Here is a 5,410-nt window from a genome sequence, read left to right on the forward strand (position 1 = left end):
GTACAGCACATGAAATGTGAAAGTTAGGCTTATGAGATAACATTTCAAATTATGATGTCTTTTCCCATGGCAAATGCATAAAATACTTTCTAGGACTATTTGTACCATTTAAACAAGATTCAAATGTGAGATTGTTTTTCTGTCCCCATCACCTTATTTTATTTGCTCCAATTATTTGTGTGTGATCAAAGTACTAGCACATAAAGTACATTCATTTTAAAAGATATATAAACAAGTATCTATTTAATTCAAAATGTACCCTGAGCAAAATTAACTGAGAACATTTTAAACTCCAAAATTAAATATAAGTCTTGGAAAAAAAAAAACTACAAATACAAGAGAAAATATTTCAAATCTTCAGGGAATATTTGTATAATATTTGCACACAGAAAATAGGGAATTGGCTATATATCTTTTGAAAAGTCTTGATTTCATTCAAGGTCCTTACATCAGTCATGGAGATATATCATCTTAGAAAAGGATAACAACTGTAGTTTGTGAATATTAAAGATGTTAAAATGATGAATTATAAGTTTTTATTAAAATGAGTATCACTCACGTTCACAGTAATTAAAAAATGTTGTATAATTTTCCCTAGGGAGAAAAGTTTATGTATTCATGCAAATATGATTTTATAAGATCATATCTCAAGAAATGTATTTTAAGGTTTTCAATGATCGACTCCTCTGGCACAAATTATACCCTCTAATGATGTGCATTTCCTATGATAGAAGCTTATGTCCCGGGTATCTCTCTGTAATAATGTACATATTAAGGAAAGTATATTTTATATAAAGCACAACATGTATCAGTAGAGAAAAGCTATTTAAGTAATTTCTCTTGATAAAACTAGTCATAGTTAACATATAAACACACATGTCTTCCATCCAGACATGGAGTTCCTACAATTCCATGATGCCATGAAAGCATCTTCTCATAGAGAAAATATTTATCTCTGGGAGAATTTTATGACTCACCCTCTCTTACAGAGCAATTAATTTGTAAATGCTGAATTCATATCTCATTATGTTTGAATTTGGCTATTGTTTTACCATTTGGGCTATTTGCTCCCAAAGAGCCCCAATCCTGTCATTGTCTTGATCCACACATGACAGTTATGACTTTAATATTAGATTTCCAGGCCACAGATCTCCTCAGGTTTGACAAAGATCATGCCAAAATTAGTCCATTTCACCCAGCAATACGCATAGCACCACTGTCACTTTTAACTCACCTTAATACGCTTTGACCTGGGCTCAGTAAAACAACAATTAAGAAAACAAATGAAACACTCAATATAATTGATGAATCAGAAGCAATGTACTGAGGAAATACCATGATGAGTTTGAGACCACAGGATTGGATTGTTTCTAGATTATCATTCCAATGTTTATCCATTTTATCAATGTTCTGGTGTTGGCTATACATAGAGGTAAAGTAAATACAATAATAGATTTTGTACTCAACAATCTTCTAATTTGGTAAAACATAAAACAGACAATGAGTGAATACAAGAAAGCAAATAGATTTCAAAAGAGAAAGAATTTTGAGTTCAGCATGAGATATGTTGAGGTTTGAGTGCCTAGGACACATTGCAACAAGTATTGTAATTCATAATGTTGAACATTATGGATTAATAGGATCAGTGATCTGTATAGTCATTCATATTTGTATTTAACAGCTTAAATCATTGGAATGTACAAACAACTTAGGGAGGATTTATAAAGTGAAAATAAAATGAGACTCAATGACAGACTCTAAACAATCTCAACATTTTATTGAGTTAAGACAACAACAGTGTCTTAACTTAATAATATATTGACCAATTCATCTATTAATCAAACATGGTTATTTGCAAGTTTTGTTCTGTTCATATTCTTTGCAAGACAGCAATATATTCTCTTTTAGCAGTTCTCATTCCATTTAACCTTTTCATTTGGCCAAATGGAGGAAATTCAGAAGTTGAAAGATATTTCAGAAGTTACTCTCATAATGAAGGATAATTGAACTAAAATTCACTACAGACTTTTAATTTATCATGACTTCTAGCCTTCTTAATCGTATCATAATTAAAGAGTGTTTGATTGACAAAGATGAATGTAGAAGAAATCAGCATAATATTTTAATGGCTAATATTTTCCATAGTTTTATCAAAATCATATTACTAAAATTATAAAAGTTGATAAAATGCTTTGCTTATTACAAGGAGAAAAAAGGTAAAGTTTTGCTTTTTTTGCTTGCTAATATTCACCACTCTTCTGACCTGAACCTCATTTATCTCCATTTACTTTACATGAAGACATGTAATGTTTCATGCTGTGAATAGCACCATCCTAACATTTTCTTCTTCTACTAAATTTATAGGAAATCAGTTCCTAAAGAAAATCAGAGGGGTTACCTTTATTCCAGTCTAAAGCAATGTTATTTCAGGTGTTTTCCTTAAGAAGCAGCATATTTGCTAACAAATTTTTTTCCCAATATGACATATGGCACTTGGATCAAGTACTACATCTCTATAGAGCTTTCACAAAAGAAAATTGTGTCATTTTGTATCTGATTGAACTTACCTCCTTTTATGTTGAAGAAGACTAAAGGAACCAATTTCAACTGTTTTATTTGTGGCATTTTTTTAACAGAATAACTTTCACGAGTAGAATATTTTAAAATATATTGTTAGAGTAATTACTTAAAACACTTTCTAACTTACAAGCAAAATTTGCAAAACAAACAAAAAACACTTTTTAAAAATTCTTTTAAAGTGTGCTTGGATAGAGTAATTTAATGGCTACCTTAAATAATGGAAAATAATAATATGGTTCTGAGAAGCTTACCACTTAGTGGGTCAGACTAAAAAGTAAGCAACAAATGACAATATGTAAAGTGACAATTACACAAAAAATTATATACAATGATAGGATAAACACAGCCAGTCTGCATCACTTGTTCCACGGGGGAAGTCTGAGTTTAGATAGGACTATGGAAAACAAGTATTTTCTATTTGTTTACAAGGATCATGGGCACAGTATCCGTGATTTCACCTACAGTGGTTAAACACACATAAATTATTTTTATACAAAATGATTTTGTTTGCCTAGAATGATTTTATGTGGTTGATTCAAATGTTTCTATTCCATACATATGTTTCATAAATGATCATCTCAGGAATGCTGGAAGTAGGTCAAAGAGATATGTACTGTGACAGAGGATATAGGGCAATCATAGTAATCAGTTTTGGAATTTTATAATAATTGTGTAGTTGATTTTGCATTCTTCTCATTTTAAACCTGTGCTTAAGTCTCAATGAATATTGTCTCTATAAAAAATTCAAGAGACGTTAGCCATAATAAAATTGATTTGTCATGCCAATTCTCATCCACCTTCTCATAGATGCTGGGGACTTCATCCCACCACCATCATGAAACATGTCCAGCATATTTATTTTACAGATGTGGACATTGAGTCCTACAGTTAATGGCTTTTCTAGATTTCTATAAATGATAATTATACAATCTTCATTAAAAGTTAAAACACTAACTCCATATTTATAAAATAAGGAACCACTGTAAAGAGGGTGATAGCTATCCAAAAATTGAGTGCATGGTAATCTCTTTCTTGACAGACCTTCCCTCTGAGAGCTGACTTAACGGCACATGTAAAAATATATGTTCTTTATAGAAGAATAGGCATATAAATGTATTTGATCATAATTTTATGTGGCATAAGAGCCTTTAGAATGAGGGCCCCACACAAAATCTTTCATTTAAAATGTTTAGTTTGTGTATTTCTTTACTCTTCATAGTCTTCAACATAAGTACTCCAGCCCCAACCTCTCACACATCTCTACTTATCTCATGATAAGTAATTATAATTAGCCTTAGATGTCACCTGCCATCTTACTTTTTTGATGGCTCAGAATAATTCGTCTCAAGTGTGTGAAGACAACTTTTTGAGTTCAGGTATGAAGCCTGGGTCATTTATCTTAATTCCTGGCATGCTCCTTTTGTTTAGAAAAATCATGTTAAAAACTTTTAGTGACCCTGTGCATGGTATTATGATTCTCTGAATTCTTGGCCTAGAACATGACAAATTATACATCAGAAACTCAAAGAAGTTGTACAGCTGTTTTCTTTGCCATTCCACACCATCCACAGTTCATCAATTTAATGGTGAAGCAACACACTCAGAGATGTTCCTTTTTTTAAAAAATTGTTTTCCAGCTGTGATAAGAATACAATCATATGTGAACAACAAACTAAAAGGAATACTGAAATGAATTGTAGACTTGAAAGCAAAATATAGAACAAAGTGATATTGATAAATGTTTAATTTTGTTGTTCATTGCAGTATTAAGTATTGTAAGCTATTCAAAATATGAAGAACAATTTTCCACATCTAAGCCAACATTTCTGTTACAATTGATAAAGGAAGTGATTCTAGAAGAGTTAATTGAAGTGTATCTCATCTCCTTCCCAGTAACAGTATGTAGTTACTGTTTCACAAGTTTCCTCCAGACCAAATATTATTTTGAAGAATGCATCAGTCCACGGTAAGCCTTACTGGACCAGGACCATGTTGTGAAACTCTTTCCAATTCAATAGTTGAGGGTCACAGAATCTCTTGGCAAGAGTGGATGAGGGTAGGGGAAGGGTCACAAAATATCAGTGAATATTTTCCAGTGTCTTCTGAGAAACAAAACAAAAGCAAAACAAGACAAATGGCAACCATTTGTTAGGAACATTGCATGAGTCCAAATTAATGATAATGGAAATAAAGCCTTCTGTGTCTTCTTTTGTTTTAGTAACATTTCTTCTTGAATAATGTCATCTCTACCAATGGATTTACCTTGTCTCTGCGTGTTGACTATATTTCCTAACTCTAAACTCCCAAATTTCAAAATCTTCTGCCTAGACATGTCTCCAAAACCCAGGCATCTAAAAGTGAATAGATATCACCAACTCATCATCTCAAAACTGAAGTAGCTTTTCAAGTTACCTACTAATAGCCACTTCTTCCTGCATACGTAGATGACCATTTAATTCATTTTTCAATCTGGGGCACTTTTGTGAATTCAAAGTGCTTCTATTAATAATTACCAAGTCAGCATACATATAGAGGAAGAGTCCTGGGGAAATCAGAATGTACGTTAAAAAGTTCAAATAAATGAAGTAAGCAATATAAGCAATAAAAAAACAAGATTTAGAAACATCTACGTGGGCAAACTATATCTAATTCTAGCCTATGTTCTATTTTCCTCAGTCCTCTGGATTTAGGAAGAGCTTACCTCTTACATTTCCTGTCATACACAGTCGTCTAAATTTTCTCTACCCAAAGTTTACATCAACACTTTAGCTTATGTTAGCCTGGCTTCCTTTTAACTGTATGCATATATATATTAATATATATATATATA

General features: G+C 31.8%; 1 long non-coding RNA gene across 1 annotated transcript in view; it reads left to right on the plus strand.

The window, feature by feature from the left end:
- The window catches only part of LOC108520631 (uncharacterized), a 15,314-nt gene that overhangs the window by 4,864 nt on the left and 5,040 nt on the right, over positions 1 to 5,410 (plus strand). The window contains exon 2 of the long non-coding RNA XR_001882949.1: positions 4,345 to 4,546. This is a non-coding gene — a long non-coding RNA (uncharacterized LOC108520631). The remainder of the gene's footprint in view (positions 1 to 4,344; positions 4,547 to 5,410) is intronic.

Source organism: Rhinopithecus bieti, unplaced genomic scaffold (assembly GCF_001698545.2).
Source record: "Rhinopithecus bieti isolate Rb0 unplaced genomic scaffold, ASM169854v2 scaffold_51968, whole genome shotgun sequence".
Lineage (NCBI taxonomy): Eukaryota > Metazoa > Chordata > Mammalia > Primates > Cercopithecidae > Rhinopithecus > Rhinopithecus bieti.